This window comes from Pteronotus mesoamericanus, unplaced genomic scaffold (assembly GCF_021234165.1).
Source record: "Pteronotus mesoamericanus isolate MK-2021 breed Mesoamerican mustached bat unplaced genomic scaffold, CSHL_Meso_final scaffold_85, whole genome shotgun sequence".
In the NCBI taxonomy this organism is placed as follows: Eukaryota; Metazoa; Chordata; class Mammalia; order Chiroptera; family Mormoopidae; genus Pteronotus; species Pteronotus mesoamericanus.
In genome coordinates this window covers 70736108-70755118 of record NW_026555329.1, presented here as the reverse complement: position 1 = coordinate 70755118, position 19011 = coordinate 70736108, and the positions used below count along the sequence as shown (strand labels likewise).

Below are 19011 nucleotides of genomic sequence, written 5' to 3'. Positions count from 1 at the left end.
GCATGTGGAGAGCTGTTATTCCAGGAACTGGATGCAGGACCTACTTGACTCCAGGAGGTCAACTAGCAATTCAGCATTTGTGCCCCAGGGAGTCTGCAAGCGATGGAGATGGTATCTGAGCTGTTGATCCACAGATGAAGAAGTACTAGGAAAATCCTCCCTGGACTGCAACTTTTATCTGATTAACCTTTTTCCCAAACCTCTTACCTATACCCTTTCTTCCTTATAAAAAAGGTCCGCTTGAGGTGAGATGTTAAGATGTTTTTTGAGAGTACATAACCCACTGTCTTTTCAGATTGCTAGCATCTGAAGAAAGTGCCCATAATGATTTAATCCTTGTCTCTACTTACTGGTTTGTGGTAGTGACAAGCGACGCAAACGCCCACTTTTCCAGTTTCAAAACCAGCAAACTACAGCCTTAGAGCCAGCTAACTATCAGGTAAATAAAGTTTTATTGGACACAGGGCCAAGATTAGGGGGAGGGAAGTGAAACAAGGTTTTATAAATTCAGGGTCTCATCTTGTCTTTATTTTACATTTTCACATTGTGTTCATTTTTTGCATTAATTTTCAGGTTTAAAAATGTTGTATCAAAATATCATTTACTTTTATTCTGCATCTTTTGGTGCTTGCCCCAAGGCAAATGCCTCCCTCACACACCTTAGTGTCAGCTCTGTCCCAGCCCCCGCCCTGGCCCAGTCTAAACCCTTCATTGTCTCCAGGCCACACAATAGCTTCCGAACTGGTCTCTCAGCCGGTCTTTGATCTCTGCTCCACGTGGCAGCTACCCTGATCTTTTGAAAAGATAAATTGATTTATGTCACTCTTCTGCTTCAAATCCATTCAATCGTCTCTTAATCTATTTAGGATAAAATCCAAATCCCATGTAAAACTCTGCATAATCTGAATTTTGCCTTCTTCCCCGACCTCCTCTCCTACTTTGAAGTGTTTGGAGTCTCCTACTGTTGGAGTCTGTTTGCTCCAACTTCACTGGCTAACTTTCCATTCCTAGAATGTGCCAAACTCACTCCCGGGTCAGGGCTTTGGCACAGGCCATTCTTTCAATGGGTGACTGCTTCTTACTCTTTAAATTTCAGATTAAGGTATCTCTTTAGGGAAGCTTTCTGATCTCAAGTAAATCCCTCCTGATATTTCTATTGCTCTGTTCCTTTTCCACACTATTACTCTGACAACAGGTAGAGTTTTACTTGTTTAGTTTGTTTACCTGTTTTCTGTTTTCCCTTTTAAACCTTAAGATCTTTGAGGGAGTTTAGTGCCTTGCTCACTACCATAAACTCACCTTTGAGCACTCATATACTCACTAAAGAATTAAAACTAAAAAAAAAAAAAAAAAAAAAAAAAAAAATGATGTTACAATGGAATGAGCGGCCAGAGGGGAAATAAAGGCAGAGTCCTCACCATTATAATCTAACAAAGAACAATCCAGGGGGCTAAAAGCAAAGCTTACATGTTGACCCAGCCATCCCGAGCCTGGGCTGATAAGGCTGCCAGGTGTCCCAAACAAGTGAAACTATGATAGTGCAGGAGGAGGGGGGAGCCCTCGAAAGTCTGTGTGTATCATCTCCACTGGCTGGGAAGAGGAAAACCTTGAGACTGTGTGTTCATCCCAAGGCCTGGAAGGAAGAAGCTGAGGGGGGCTACAGTGTCCAAAGAAAAAAACCCATAAGACACCGTTAGTTCACTGCCTGCCTCCCGTCACATATACAAAATGAACAAATAGAGTCTAGAGCAAGATAAAGATTCAGGCTAACAGACCCCTACCCGTACCTATGGTTAGGTAGTCACATCTCCCCCAGAAAGCGAGCACCACCTTTGCCTGCCAATCAAAATGTAACTTCTTCACCCCCACCCTACCAACTATCTAAGTCCTCAGAACAAAGGACTCTTTTCTTTTGGCCTTGTGGCTTTCTTGCCACACAGGGGAACCCTGGACAGCTGGCCTCTGGGGGGCGGAGGGGCACCCCTTTTGGCCCCTTGGCTTCTAGCTACTTAGCCTCTGGCCATCCGGGTGCTGGCCACCCAGCGTCTGACCACTCTGCTCCAGCCACCCTTGCTTTGCTTTCCTATTAGAACTTAACATTAATAAGCTTTACTTGCATGCTAGCAGGCTCGCTGGCCTATAATTCTTCACTGTGTTGGCGAAAGGAACCAAATTTCTGGGACTTTCTCCCGTAACAATGGTAAAACTCAAAGTAAATGGATTTCTAGGGGAAAAAACTTCACAAATAAAGTTACATGAATATTCATTGATATTAAATGAGTATTAATCTGGTCATAACAAAGATCATAAAACTGATCATTTCCTTTGGCCCAGCAGGTCTACATTTGAGACTATATCTCAATAACTTGAAAAATTTATTGGTTAAAAGTATTGATATATGTATATAGTTTATGAAGGTTGAAAAAATGGACAACAACCCATAAATTTGGTTGCCCATTATCCTTCCCCTGGTTTCACCCTCCTTCTCTAGCCTAGGTAAGCCCAGCTACATGTTGCTCCTATAGCAGTACCCAAGCAGACAAACATTAGAAAAAAATACTATAACCATGACTTTTTAAAAATTTATTTATTCTTAGAGAGAGGGGAAGGTAGAAAGAAAAGAGAGGGAGAGAAACATTGATGTGCAAAAGATACATTGATTGGTTGCCTCTGGCTCACGTGCCCGGAGGTGACCAGGACTGCAACCCAGGCATGTGCCCTGACCAGGAATCTGACGGGTGACCTTTTGCTTTCCGGGATGACACCCAACCCAGTGAGCTGCACCAGTCGGGGTCTACTGCCACGATTTTCAAGTTCACCAACCTCATATGGGCAATCGTTATTTCCCTGAAATCTTGTTGTTTTTATGAAGAAGCTGTTTTCCTCCTCTCTACAGATGTTATTTCCACATCCACCATTCCCCTTTTACAAAAGGAGCCACCATCTACAAGGCTATTTAAGTTGGAAAATCTGAGAGCTGTTCATGAAAGCATCTCCATTATCCAGTTCATTGCCAAGTCCTACTGTTTCAATCTCAAAAAATAGATCTGAATTCATCACTTCTTTTCTATCTTCAGTGCCACCATAATTAGAACCAACATCTGGATAACTGAAATGTTCTCTTAATCAGTTGCTCCATTTTCATTCTTTTTCTCCTACCCATTCTCCATATAGCAGAGTGATCTATTTTTAAAAATATATAAAACTAATTTATACATACAATAAACCAATACAGCAATTTATAAAGAAAAAGTTATTTTCTCCCTCTACCCCTTTCCAATTATAATCCCCCAAGGTAACCAACCACACACTAAAATTGCGTGTACATATTCTCCCATTCTTTTTTCTGTGCTATACAGAAATATATTCAAATATTTTTATTGGTTCCTTTATTTCTAAAAAATGCATTACATTATAAGCAACATGTCATGTTGTTATTTACTTATTCTTTACCTAATAACATATCATGGGCATTCTTTCAGGTCAATATAATGTTATTTCCCTTTCTGTTTTTGATTGGTTTTTGTTTTTTTCTTTCTTATATAGCCATGTGATATTCCAGAGAATGAAAGTAAAAAAAAATAATAATAATTTTTGCAGTGATAAATATTCAGTAGCATGTCTTTTAAAATGTAAATTAGATCATGCCTCTTTCCTTCAAAAGCTTTCTTTTCCCCATGGAATAAGATCTACACTTCCTACCATGGTTGCAGGTAGGGAATGATCATGCCCTTGCAAACTCTCTTTAAATTAATCTTATACCACTCTGCCCTTGCTCACCATAGCCCACACTAGTTCTAAGTTTTTTTCCACTGCACGTTTTCTACTTTTAACCTGTAAATATCTTCTCTGTCCATCCTCCTCTTCCCCTCCAATCTAAATTAGGTGTCCCTCTTAAATGTTCTTATAACATCTTGTAAACGCCTTCATAGTACTCATCACCAGTTATAATTATATGTAAGAAATTATATTTATATGTTAGATTATTTCATTTCTACCTTTTTCACTAGGTACCATGCTTTATGGAGTCAGTGTTTGCTCTACCACCAGCACTAAGCACAATGCTTAAATGTAAAAAACATTTATTAAGTGAATAGATGTCCTACACTGAGGGATCATTAGGCAGCTAGGTAATAGAACTCCATGTTAATTAACTTTTAAAATTACACGAGAATTGTTATAGAGATAAATTTATACGAAAGACTTACACACATGTACATACGTATAATATATGAAAAACTGCGAATATACTGTAATAAAAGAAGCATTGGCCTTAGAGGGTAGTGACTCTGTCACTAATTGGTTGGTGACCTAGGAAATGTTCACCTCCACCAGTGATTTTCAACTGGTGTATTGCAAGAGGCATATTGGTGCCCTGCAAGAATTTTTAAAACACGCAATTTCTGACTAGTCAGGGCCGCTGACCCCTTTTCCCTTTTATTTTCAAATAAAAAAAATGACAACAGCCAACACAACAATAGCCGCCCTGTGTGAATGAATCAAATTTATACCTTTTTTTTTTTTACCAGATTGGCAAAAAATATAATACATTTTCTGGTGTGCCGTAGAATTTTAGTAATTAGTGTGTGTCAAGAGATGAAAAAGGTTGAAAATCGCGGGTCTCCACCAGCGAATGACTCTCAGTAGGTGTGGTATTGCCCCCTAGTGTTAGATAGTTTGGGAGGTACTACTGGCCTTGGAGAGCAGGGGCCGCTAAGCAAGACTTCCTGCAAAATGTGCCAATGCTCCTCACGTGAAAACTTACTTTGTGTCCATCACAAAAAACCTGTTTATAATGATCTGTACCTAAAACCTGGCCTAGTCTATATATGAACCCAAAACTTCTTTTTTATTTTTACATAATTCTAATAAGTGAATGTTTTTGGAATGCATTTACCGTGTACACTGAGAACAGGTTAGTGCTGTCCAACGGAGGTGGCTGATACTGTACTTGTGTTAGATGGCATTTGTAGCTTTCACATTCACGGAGATTTTATTTATTAAAGTGCCGGCAAATGACGATTTGATTACATTTTCTAGAACAGTCATGTCCGAGCATTTGCATATTGAAATATAAATTATTGGATTATAAATATCTTTCTTTGTACTTTTCATACATGGTACATTATTTACAAAATCACACAGGTAGATAGGTTATATTATCTATGAATCTAATTTTAAGCTAATAAAGGATATGTAACAGACATCTTTAAAAAAAGGTATGTTGGGTAAAATAAGGTTGTGAACCCTTACTGACTTAGATGATGATTAATAATGGGAAGGGTTCTTATTTTTTTCTTTTTATTATTTTGTTTATATTCCACTATAAAATTGATAATGTAACAAACACATATGGAAAAAATTACAGGGTGGGCCAAAATAGGTTTACAGTTGTTTGCATGGAAAAAGACATACAGGTTATGATTATTACTAGTAATAATACAAGAATAAACTGTTTCCTGTACTCACAGCTGTAAACCTACTTTTGCCCACCACCGTACGTCTCCTATACTGTTTAGACAGTTCATTGCCTAAAGGTGAATCCAGGTGATTTCCCAAGTTTCCTTGCTAGATAATAATTTTATGATTCTATAGTTTGAAATTTAAGGTAAATTGTGAATTTATTATATATTTTAAGTTTTCACCACATAACTGTTGTCTTTAGGCTTCATAGTGAAGAAAATGGATATACGAAGAACCAATGTATTAAAGAAAGAATGAAGGCTTGTCACTATGAGATTGGGTGCACAGACTTAAAATTGCAACTCCTTTTCCTGTTTGAACTTGTTTTCATCAGTTATGACATAATATGCATTTAAACAATATATTTTTAAAAATTTACCTCCTTTTCCTTTCCCGTCCCCCCAACACACACTAGGATACAGGAATTCCTACAGTGCAAAGAGGGAATATTGTGTTTTGCTCACCAACATCTTTCCATGTATAGAACAGTGCGGGGCACACAGGAGGAGCTTAGTAAGTATTTGATGTATGAATGGAAGAATACACGCCATAAGCAAAAACGACTGATTCGAGCGCCTCTTTCACCAGAATTCTATCTAGCAGGCAATCGGGAGGAACCAGGAAGTTGATTTCTGTGACTTGGCGCTCGTAGGGATGGCGGGTGCATTCTTATATTCCTTGAGATGTATTGATGTGTGAGGACTTTGTGAACTTCGTGCGCAGGGCTGAGCAGGCTGGAAACTGAACTAACAGTACATAATTATAATAAGTGAACTTGCACCAAAATCCGCATAATTTTCTCAAATTTACATAATCAGAAACACGTTTTTGTGAGGGCATGGGTCTTCCGTTCTCTTGTACAGGGAAATTTAGGTTATTTCTTTACTGGAGATTAATGGTGAGGATGGGATGAAGACTGGTGTCTCCAAAAGTGCAAACACGAGAAAAGAACTAATGCTCTCTTTTCGCAAACAGCCAATTCAGTATCACATTCTCACCCTAGATTAAATCCCGCGCTCCTCCTACTTTGCCAATCTGCCTCAACCCCGCCCCTTTAATAGCTATGGTAGGCGGGGCAGGGGAGAGACGTTCCTGGCTCCCCGCAAATTGGTTAAACTCGCCCTGAGCTTTTTGGCATCCCATGTTTGAGCAAGCACAGAGGAAACGAAACCAACCACTAACGAATATTGCTGACCAAATGAGACCGGAGCAGCACACGCGGGCAGAAAGGGAAGCAAAACACGAAGAAAGACAGTAGTCTAGCAGCCACTTGAGGTGGACAATCCCATCCGCCCCGGGAGGGAGAACTTCAACTCCCAGCTTGCAACCGGGCAGTTATCGTCCGAGGACTACAACTCCCAGAGTGCTGTGGGAGCGGCCGCCTGCCACTCCTCCCGCCCCTCCCCCGCCCCTCCCTGCCCGATCGGCGTGCGCCTGCGCACGGGAAGCCGGAGGAGTCTTACCCTAATGTAAGATGGTGGCCCGTCTGGCTGTGGAACCCACCGAAAGCTGAGAGTGTCTCTCTCAGCGGTAAAGGTCGGACTCGCTGAAGCAATCAGGCCCGGTTCTGAAGAGTTTTTTCCCCGACACTCGTCCAGTGGTCTCTTGTGAGGACGCGGCAGCTTGTGGAGTCGGCTAAGGGAAAAGCGAAGCAAGGCAGGCGGGTGAGTCTATGCGGGGCTGGGCTTAGGGGAAACCCGGGGCTGACCGGCTACGAGAGAGCGGAGGCTTCGCTGGAACTATGCAGGCCGCACCCCCCTCTCTCCCCACCCCCCGCCTCATCCTCACCCTCCTCTTTCTTGGTCTTCCTCCTCCTCTTCTTCCTCCCTCTCCTCTCTACGCCACAGCAGTTACCACCAGGAAAAGAGAGCGGGGCAGAAGGCGGCGTGGCGGCAAGCGCCGACTCCTTGGACAATTTCTTCAATTGGGGGAGTCGAGGCGGCTTCTCGTCTTCAGCTCTCTCCCCTACATTTTTGTTGGGGCAGGAATTTTAGATCAGGACTCCTCGTCTTCCCAGCCCCCCTTCCCCTCTCTGACGTCCTTTCCCAGTGGCCCCCGTCTCCCACGACCAAAGCCATCACTTCCACTCTGACCCGTGTTGCCGCTGCTCATTAATCCCACTGCTCATTGCCCACTCGTCCTGCTGCTTGTCTTTGCTCCGCTGCTGTTACCACTCTGGAGTTAGCCTTTGCCCCTTTCTCGTGCTTGCAATCAGCCCCCCGTCTGTGTGCCACGGTAGAGCGGCTCCCGATGTGTATACTCGTGCCCTTTACCGCATCTGTCATTTTAAAGCTGCCCCTTAAGTATCTAGATGCTGCTGCTGCTCGTTCTAACCCACCTGTTTCACAGCTTTCTTGGAAATTGTCCGTTCCTTTCTTCTTTCCTATACGAATTCTTTCAACGTTCACTTCCAGAAAAAAGGGGTGCCCCGTGTTGGCCCCTGAATAGTCAAGGAAGTTGGGAAGTGAATGAAGTGAGGTAGGGTACTGGATTAAGCGATCTGAGTGAAGAGCGTTTACTTAGGCTACTCAGGAGAGGGACGTTTTCGTTCTGTTTTCAGTGATTTGTGGATTATTTGCTCTGTTGGGAGGGTTTTTTTCTTTTTCTTTTCATTTCGGACCAATTTGTTCGTGCTCCCAAGCGTTCTTCTGAATTGCCTCTCCCCAGGACACTTAATATGGGCTCTAATTATACTAACAAATGTTAGCCTTGGCATTTCAAAATAAGATAAATCTGGCACACAACCAAATTCATCTGTGAACTCCACAAGCAAATATATGGGATGTTTTGATTAAATTCGGGTTATATGTGGGTTACAGATCCCTTCCGTATTGTGCATTGATTATTGAGTAAGTGAATTATATTGATGTTCAGCTTAATTGATGACATACTTTATTTATGTTTGAGTGGAAATTTCCTCTCCAGCTAATATCAGACTTAGTATTTTTTGGATTTGGGAAGTTGTCTCATTTAACAGTTTTAGAACGGTAAGTATCTGAATACATTGTTTTCTTTCGGAAACCCACTAAGTATGTATGCAAAAGAAAAGTTGGGTTTTTTTTTCCTCCAAAATTAATTCCCCCATTTTTCCATAAAAAAGACGAGGGCAGGAGAAAAGAAATGACAAAGTGTGCACATGCATTTGGTGTCAATCACTGTCATTATTATGTTCATTAAAAAAACAGAAAACTATCTCTGGCTGGGGTGGCTCAGCGGATTCAGTGCCGGCCTGCAAACCAAAAGGTCGTCAGTTTGATACCCTGTCAGGGCACACGCCTGGGTTGCGGGTCAGGTCCCCAGCTGATGGCGATCAAGAGGCCACCGATCAATGTATCTCTCACACATTGATGTTTCTCTCCCCCTTCTTCCCTCTTCCCCTCTCTCTAAAAATAAATAAAATCTGTAAAAACAAAAAAGAAAAAAGTAAACAACAGAAAACTAGAATCAAGAGATGGCTTGTGATTTCTATGTTTTGGCAAAAGCTAAGTTGAAATACACTGATTAATGGCATAATAGCAAGAAGGAGCCCTAGCTTTAATCAGACCACTGTGAAAAAAAGAATTACCAGTAAAGTGAACAGAATAACATATATCAGATACATACATCACATGTTTAAATAAGATACTGTGTTCTTAAGATATATGTAAAAATGTTAAAAGTCACAGTAGTGATCTCATGCAGCAATATACTTCTTATCTGCAAAAATAATATTACCTCAAGTGTAAATACAGATACATAGTTTCCCTTTTAATTACTTTTGCACGTTACTGTATTGTGATTTTTACAGATTTTACCTGTAATACTTGAGGAATCTTACATTTGGCATTATGGTCACTGGATTGTGATATGTGGTCTGTTTTATCAAATGTAAACTGAGATAGAAAAGCTGTTTTATAAAACTTCTTTTTTTCCTTTTAGCTACTTAAGCCCCAATTTGGAGAAACTAAATAAGTCCCTACTGTTGGGATTTGGAAGCAATTTATATAGCAAACCTCGTTCTAAGTTATAACTTGAGGTTTTAAAAAAATATTACTTACATTTAATTTGTCCCAGTAGGAATGTGTTTAATACAATTGATTTTCACTCTTAAGTAAAAAATGTATTTCATTTTTCTTTGTGTTATGCTGGTGGAGAAGCTTTCCACTTCGAACAAAGCTAACCCACAGGTTTGGAAGCGCTTGGCAGTCATACTTGGCTGAATTGTAGGCACTGTGTTCTAGGAGAGGACTGTCTGTCTGGCAGAGGACAGCAAATGATTTAAATACATCTTTTCTTTTTACAGATATTTTACCTCAGTAAATAGAGTCTCAAGTAATTTTCTCTACTCCACACTTTTTCCCTGCAGTCATCAAATTCTTAGTTTCAGCACTCTGAAGTCAAAATGAATTTACTTTGGGATCTTGATCACATGTAAAGTTTTCTGACACTTTGATAGGAAATAGGCGCTAAGATTTCAAAAACGTTTTCGTATGGTTTAAATTTTTAGATGTAACATTTATGAACATTGTAGCTTCATAATTTTGATCGTTGGAATACTTTGCCAGGTTCAGTTGTTGAAATCTCCGGAGGAATGGATTGTTTCTATAAGACGGTTTGTGAGCACGAATTACTTAAAGTTGACTTATTTATTATAAAGCAGTTGTTTTAATAAAGTTGCACAGACAAATCTTTAATTTTACTAGGATGAGACAGTTATAATCAAATGGCACAATGCAGGAAAATTGTCTCGTAGTGTCTTCAACTTCAGTCTAAAGGGAACAGTAGTAATAACCTGCATCTCATTACTGTAGAAAAGAAGGAGGGTGTTGCTTAATGATGAATTCCTTGCATTAGGGGAGTTTTATTTTAAACATTATTTCACATGTGTTAAGAGAATTGAAAACTATCTTCTCAGTTTAAGGAGTGTGTTTTTACAAGTCTTCTCTTTGTCTCCTTTGCTGCTACTGTTCTGAAGGTGAAGCTATACTATTTTAATGTGGTTTTTATTTTGGGGAGGGGAGATGTCTGTAAATGATGCTTGATAGAATCTATTTTAACTCAGTGTTATTACTTTTCTAGACCAGGTGAAATAGAAAGTTGTAATTTGTGAAAACTTCAGCCTCTGTAAAAATTTGGTTAGCTTTGTGTTATTAAGTATAGTACTGTCTTCACTTTTTGTGAAAGAAGTTACATTCACCTTAGCTGGTTCTAAAGAAAAACAGTAGGGAAATAGGTTATAGAGATTTTTAGTGTTCTAGAAATAGTATAAGTAGAATGTACTACATACTTTTCTCAAAGGATTTCTTAATCTAAGTAGAACTTATAAATGGTTTTCATCCCACTGGAATAACATGTATTGGATAAAATTTATTAACAGGTTCTGAGATTATTAAAAAAATTATTTTTCAATTACACTTTGCATTCAACAACATTTTGTATTATTTTCAGGTGTAGAGCATAGCAGCTAGACATTATATACTTTACAAAATGTTCTAACATATTCTGACAGTTTAAAAATTTTATGTTACCTCAGAGATAATAGGAACAAGTTGCAAATGCCCATTCTTATATAAAATGTGGCAATATCCCTGATATTTTGAAGATAGTAACATATGTATATTCTTCAAAAGTTAGAGTACACAGATTATACAGACAACTAATTTTCCGAATTATTTAGTCATTCAAGGAAAGAAGATAAGTGGGACTTTTTTTCTTTAAGTGGGACTTTTAATTACATATTTAGCAATTTTCTGAAAGAACTTTTTCCGGAATTGTTTTTAATTTCATTATTATGTGGCCTTCTTTATTAGAAAAGATTTTGTGGTAAATGTCAACTTTTTCAAGTGTAGTAATAGTATAATCCAGTGGCTTTTGTTACATTTGTATTTCATGTTTTCATCCTTTTATTTATATATTTATTTTATGAGAAAGCAGTTTATAGAAGGAAAAATTTCAACACTATTTTGGTACCTTAAGTTAGTGTTCCCATATCAGACTTCTTTTACCGGAAGAGAGAAATTATTTTTACTTGCTAGAAAAACTTGACTTTAAAGGTAGTACAAGTAAGTAACAAGGCAATTCGAATATGAGTTTATGTTTTTCCTAAGGAGGTTATTTGTGAGGGTGGTTTTATTTTTACTAAACTTCCTTTATACAAGAGCTTTGCCCTGTTTTAAACTTTAATTGCATTGGGTGATAGGTGGATGATGTATTACTATTAGAATGGACCTTGCTGTTTATATATGTGTCAGATATCTGTTCAAATAAAACGTGTGTCTTTTTTTTTTAAGTTACAGTAACTAAAATCTCACCTCTTAAGTATTTAGAGAAAATAAGAGAAGAGGAAATCATAATAATCAGATTGGTTCGTATATATGCCTAAAAACAGTTTAGGGGAAAAAAAGTCAAGGCTAAAGAGAAGTGTAATGAGAATAAAATGCCAGCACTTTAAGATAGTAGGTGTTGTATTACTGCTTTTGGAAGAAATTAGTGAATAATGTTGTAGGGAAAATTGTAGTGATTGAATTTTGAAAATTAGCTATACACTGAAATAAAAACGGGGTTCTTTAGCAGCAACAAACAAATACATTGTTATTAAGCCAAATATCTGAAATTTCTAAAGCATGTTTTGCAGTCCTTGGAATAAGGGAAAGTGCTATTTTTTCTGATTTTTTTAAGAACCTAATTCATTCTGTGTTAACAGCAATAGATGTCTTCATATCAAATTTCCGGAAATAACATTGGCTGATTTGTAGCAACTTTTCTTTCCTGATTTCCTGCCTCTCCTATTTTGCTTATGATTTTCTTCAGTGTTTTTGATTTTCAGCAGCTGTTTGGGTGGGCCCTTTTGAGAATACTGTAATTCAATAAAAATTTGAAATATAAATAGTGTTGCCTTTGGTGGTAATGTTAATTTTTTCTTTTGATGGAGAGTGCCCTTAATTTTGGTTAGATATTTTCCCTCTAATTTTTATTAATTCTTAGATAAGTGTTATGAAATTTCCCTGCCAAATTAGATCTTTCCAGAAAATTTTTTTCTACTCTAAATGTGGACCTAGGTGTTTGTTGGAGAAAGAAAATGTTACGGTGTATTTTGGCTTTGTCATTTAAAATTAAGTCAAGAGACTATTAGACTTTTTAAAAAATAAACTTGTTAATTTGAAAAATTTTGAACAAGTATAAAAGTATTCTTCTATGTAGCTGTCACTTCAAAGGTTATCAATTCATAGCCCATCTGGGTTCATCTGTATCCCCACTTAACTTTACCCCTTTACCCCCTCGCTTTGACCTGGATTATGCTGAAGCAAATCCTAGTCATCTCATTATTTAATTTGTACTAGGCCTCTTTTGACATAAAATATCTTGATATTTTAAAATCAGGGTTATTCAATTAGTTTGTCAAGTATTCTTTGAGTATTTATAGACCCACTTCTTGGGAAATGGTCTGACTTCTTTTTTTTTTCTTTTTTTAATTTTATTTTTGATTTTAGAGAGAGGGCAAGGGAGGGAGGAGAGGGAGCAAAACATTGATGTGAGAGAGAAACATTGATAGATTGCCTTCTCTACGCACCCAACTGGAGACAGAACCTGCAACCCAGGCATGTGCCCTCTTCGGGAATGGAACTGGCAACCTTTTGGTTTGTGGGACAACGCCCAACTAACTGAGCCACACCAGCTGTGGCTTGTTTTAAAATTATGTTTATTATTATTTTTAAAATTTTACCAACTTCTAAGAGTTTATTGTCTTGTTGGGCATACTTGCATAATATAGTGTTATCCAAAGCATTAAGCATTATACAAATAATGTGTGGTACATAATAGCCCAAGTCATATGTTAGTACAATGAATCTTCAGACTAGTTCTAAAATGTGGGGCTCCTTGGAAGAAGGGAGACTTGAATAAAGAATATGTACTATTTGCATAGGCAAACATGATGCGAGAGGGATGTAAGGAGTTTGATCTCGGTGGAATAGGGTGTTAATTCCCAGAAATGGTGTTGGAGAAGTTAGTGTAGTAGGATAGAGCTAGATTATGAAAGGTGTGTTCAGTGTCAAGTTGAATTTGATCTGGTAAGCAGTAAGGAGCCAATAGAGCTTTTGGGGGGCTGGAGATGACAATATAAGTGCTTTTTAGAAAGATTGCTCTTTCAGTACGGTGCAGCATATTTTGGGGTTGACAGCTCAGTGTGAGAAAATAACGTCTATGCCACTGAGGTACGAGGCCATCTGAGGGATGGTAGTGTGGAAATTCTACAGGATTTGGCTGCTAATTGATTCCATTTTTTTTTTTTCCAGTCGCTTATATCCTGAAATGACACCAAGGTTTTGGAGAATAGAGAACTAAGGAAATGTCTCTTTGTCTTTGATAGTAAACTGCAATTTGTTATCTAAGCCCAGCTTTTGGAAGGGAAATGGTGCATGATTACTCAAATAATTTCAAAAAAATTTCAGTAGAGAAAAGCTACCAGTGCCTTCAAATAGTTTTAGATATTTATTCATGGACAAATATTACATGGTAGTAAGAGATGGAATACATGTCGTTTGTAAAAGTGATAATTTGTCTTCATCTGCTTCTTATGTGTATATGGGTTCAAAGGGGTATTAGGAAACTTATATTTGAACAGCCTAAAACCAGTGTATGTTACTGGGTATCTTTGAAGTCTAATAATGACCTGATTAGAGCTGAAGAAATTCTGATGAAATAGGGCACTAAGTATTGTCAGCTCCAAGCTCCCTTAAGGGTGGATAAGGTTAGGTCAGCAGGCGAATGAAGAATGTAGAGACATTATTAAATGAAAGTATGAAAGTTTATTCTTTAATTTATTTTGATGTACTTTGTTTCGCAAAGGTATTATTATTATTATTATTATTTGTATTATTAAAAACAGATCTAGTTCAACAGCAGCGATATTTGTTATATTCGGAATTTTTAAAAAGACCTGAGATCTTTGAAGTTATTCTTTCCTTTGTTTTGGTTTGTTGACTCTTCATTAAGCCAACTTTCTTCATCTATTGTGTACTTCTGGATAGCATGTTTTCTTCATTTTGTGAAGGAAAATTTCACATTTTATCTTAAAGCAGGGGGAAAAAGTAGATTATTTGCTTCTGTCTTTGTAAATAGTAGAAGAATAGTACAACACTACTTATTGTAGTTTATTCATTTCCTGCTTCCTTCAATAAGATGTGTATTCCCTCCCCATGGTATTTAGCATGCAGATCTCAAGGATTCTCAAACACATGAATCTGAAACTATCTCAAGTTTAGGTTCTTACACAGCTTCAAAATTAAATTTATCTTAATTTACTAATCACTTTAGGTTTTGTTACTATAAGAGGTATGACCTACCATAATGCGATGTACTTTTTAGGTACTTGGAAATATTAATAAGGTAAAATTGATGATGCAGTATACTACATTATTGGGAAAAAATTGTTTTTGATTGATATTCTTTCCATCTTAAGACCTAGTTAATTCTACTAGTGTGACTGAGCTATTTTTGACATTTTTTACTTCTTTAGTTAGCTGTTCACGTGTGCTAATATGGTCACTAGAATAGAAAGTTATTGTCCTCTCCTTGGGAGTTTAACAGGATCTTTAATGTATTAATTTTGGATTTAAGATTGAATTGAGATCCTCTGTGTGCAGAACAATCTTGGGAAGGATTATGTATCTTACTGCATGTGGGAGGAAAGTAAATATCAAATATGTAGTATACTATTTGAGAATATCTTCAGTGGTAGCTGCCAATCCATTCTTTTCCCTGATAACTTTTAATTTAGTCCCTTGGGACGTGGAGCTACTTATATAAGTGTCATGATTGGTGGTGGGGAGAGGAGAAAATGTCTCCCTGCTCCAAAAAAATCTCTTCCAGATTTTAATCACTGGAATTAATATAAAATTATTAACACTTAGCATATTTTTCATTCATGTAATTCTTGGGAGGGAGCTGATTTTGGGCGAGTGGCTTTTGGGGTGCCTTGGTTAGTCAGAAGGTAGTGCATTGTAAACCCAAGAAAATGGAGGAAAGGAAGAAATATTAAGTGGGAAGACTTCAGATTCTAATAATGGCTACTGTATGTTTTTGCATGAGGCATTCACAGCCCTGGACCCTTTGGCTTACACACTTCAGGTTTACGAGGTTAGGCTGTCAGTACTAATTGAGAAGGTTACCAATTTTAGCCTTATATAAATCAAACTATTGTCCCTTTAGGCTTATGCATTTTAATATCTCCAGTTCAAAAACTGACAATTTTTGTGTCTTTGCCAGAAGGAAAGGGGAAAAGGGAAAGGGAAGAGAATGATAAGTATGATACTCCCCATCTGCTCATATGTTAGGGTTATATTATTCTAAGATTTTTTTTTTTTTGAAGAAACTCTGCCTTTCATTTTTAATTTTATGTAATTAGTTATAAAATAGTTGCAAGAATTTATCAGATGAATCCTCAGAAACCTTTCAATAGGTCCTTTAAACCATAGAGTTGGTAAGTTGAGGAGTATGTTAGTTAGATGCTTATTGGAACTTTTTTGGAATTTCTGCTTCTACTAAAATCTTTTGTCTTACTGGACCTTGGTCTTCATTTGAATTTTGCTTCCAAAAAGTCGTTAGTCTTTGTTTAAGGTAGTTATCTTCCCTGAATTGTATTCAAATCTGTCTTGATCCTGATGAAAACAAGTATGACAGTAAAATACTTTAATATAGGCATGCTAACAAAAGAACATTTATTTGTCATACCTAGCAAATATTTTCAGCAGCTCTGAAGAATATATCATATGCTTGTGTGTATAGATTGTACTTGTGTGGCACTAAATTGTAGAAATTTAAAAATTTGGCATGAAATTAACAGAAATATTACTGTTTAGTGTTTGGAGTTAAGGACTCACTTAAATGATTTTTCATAGTTGAACACAGTTTTCCATGCAAGCCCTTTGAACTCTCCCTATTTTTATTTATGCTCGTATTAGGAGTATGCAATATAGTAGGGAGACAAACTGCCTGAGTATGAATCTTGGCTCTGCCACTTAATACTTTGTCAGACTTAGAGCAAGTACTTTACCCTGTTTGGGACTCAGCTTCTACAGTTGCAGGATGGAGATAGTAGGATTGTTGTGAGGAATAAATGAATTAATGCATGTAAAGTGCTTGGAATAGTGTTTGGCACACCATAAGCTCTATATAAGTGTTTGCTATTTTTATACATTTGAAAGAATTACAAAAAATCCATTTTTGAACATTGAGCTTTTCAATATACCTTTTAATGTCTAGGTATTGGACATATGCTTTCAGTAGTTATTTTATCAGCTGGAAACACAGGTAAGGTGTTGGAGAAGGTAATCAAAGAACTGGCCTTTCTGGAATTTTTTTGAATCAGGGAATAATGGAAAATGAACCTGGGTAGGTATGATGGAAAATGGTTATGGAGTGTTTTGAACAAAGACAAGATAAATTTAGATTTGGTTGATGAGGAGAATCATTGCAAGATTTTATTTATTTATTTATTTTCAAGTCAGTAGAGTGCTGTGTTTTAAATAGTATTTAGGAGGAGATGGTTTTGATGTTCTGAGTCCTTGATAGCATAGATTCTTTTGTTTGTTTGTTTTTTTGTTCTTTTGTCTCTTCTCTTCACTCTTCTATCCAGAATGATCCATATACTTTGGTTAGAGAGGAGGTGTTCAATAAATATTTATTGGATAAATGAACTTGAAGGAAAATTGAGTTATCAGAGATAGAAGCACAAAGGACCCTAATTAAACTTTTGGGATCACTATCTTTAAAGGAGTAAGAGGGGAGAAGGTATTACAGTAGTTGGAAATGTAGAAGGAAGTTGGAAAAGTATGTCTTGGAAAACAAAGGAAGATTTACCAGAATGGAGAAATGAGAAATAGGAATATGAAGATCCAGCACGGTATTGCTTCTATTTGAAGAAGAAAATGAATTGACAACAGTCAAGGAGAATGAGAATCCATGAAGTTCTTTGGCTTGTGGCATGATGATCACTAACTACATTAGAGCAAATTTAATAGACTGGGGATATAATTGAGAACGTAAAATTCAACTTGGGGTAGATTAAGGAAGGTAGTAAGGGGAGATTTAGGTAAAGACCATTCAGTCTAGAAAATGATTGGAAAAATGGCAAGAAGACATTATACAATAATAGCAGCTTTCATAGTTACTGAATGTGTCCTTGGAGAGATTCTGTGTGTTAGAGATGAGAAAACTTGAAGCAATTTGTGCTGAATGTTAAGTTTTATAGTAGACAGGACTTACTATACATGTTGTTTCAGGGCTCTGCTACTTTCTGACTTTCTAATCTTGGGGAAAGTTGACTAATTTTTTAAAAAATTTTTTAAGTGATATTTTATTGTTTATGCTATTATAGTTGTCCCAGTTTTTCCCCCTTTTTTCCTCTCCACCCAGCCTGCCTTTGTTTGTTTCTATGTATTGGGTAGAGCTCTATGACTCTCTGTCTTGGTAGCATGGCCTAATGTAGTAGGTGTCCTGTAGGGTCCCATGGCACAGACTCCACTATCACTGAAGCCGAGAACTCTAGGTGCACCCATTGTGTGGACTGAGTACATTATCCTCTTATAGTTGAGCCTTGGTAGCTGTTGGCAGGTCAACAGGACGGATTTACCCAGGCCAGTCAGCTGCAAGGACTGGCTGTGACCATCGACCACCAACCTCTGCCCTCCATGGAGGATCAGCTGTGCAGAGGCAGGGTGGTGGCGCTCCGACAAGGTCTGTAGCCGTCCAGTGGGTGCACATGCTCTGGGGTTTTCCAGGTGGTTCAGGCCAATGTCACCCTCCACCTGTGTTTTGCCTGGGGCCATCCTCCCTGGGCTATAAAACTGTCTGAGATGGCTGCTGCTTGTGCTGGGCATCGAGATTCAGGGGCGAACCCAAGCTGTGAATCTAGGCTGCTGTTAGTGCCATGCCTGGGGCCACTTAGCAAGAGGTACAGGGGCTGGGGGCTCACTGAGGCCAGCTGTTGCTTGTTTGAGAAGATTTAGGACGTTGTGAAGCATGAGCCAAGACCAGTCATTCATAGGGAAAAGTCTCTGTTAACAGCTTGGGTGGGCCCATCAGTTGGCTGGGATGGAGCTTCAGGGGATGATCAGGGCAGAGCAAACAGTGTTAGCCAGGTTGATGGAGTCTCAGATGTGGCTCACGCCTGCCAGCGCTATGGCTCTGTGGCTCTGTTGGAAGGTTCAGAAAAGGGTCAGTGGTCTCTGCCCTCATTTCTGCCTGAGAGAAAACTGTTCCCCAGCTCCCGCCTTGATGCCAGACACTTCAGTTCCTCTTTGTATGTCACTGGTGCCTCTCAAGCTGCTACCCTGGTACTGGAGCTCAGAGGGAGTGAGGCTGAATAAGTCCATGTGTGGGTTCTTTTTCTCTATTTTAAATGATTTTTTTATCTATTTTTAGAGATAGGGGAAGGGAGGGAGAAAGAGGGAGAGGAACATTGATCAGTTGTCTCTTACATGCCCCCATCCAGGGACCTGGCCTGCAACCCAGGCATGTGCTCTGCCTGGGAATCTAACCAGTGACCTTTTGGTGCTCAGTTCACTGAAC

At 38.2% G+C, this 19011-nt stretch overlaps 1 protein-coding gene across 6 annotated transcripts in view; it reads left to right on the top strand.

Moving 5' to 3' along the window:
• Positions 1-6919: 6919 nt before the first annotated feature.
• CNOT4 (CCR4-NOT transcription complex subunit 4) overlaps positions 6920-19011 on the top strand; it is a 137500-nt gene continuing 125408 nt past the window's right edge. For all 6 annotated transcript variants that reach the window (XM_054564022.1, XM_054564020.1, XM_054564021.1 and 3 more), the window contains exon 1: positions 6920-7127. The gene's annotated coding sequence lies outside the window, so the exon portion shown is untranslated. The remainder of the gene's footprint in view (positions 7128-19011) is intronic.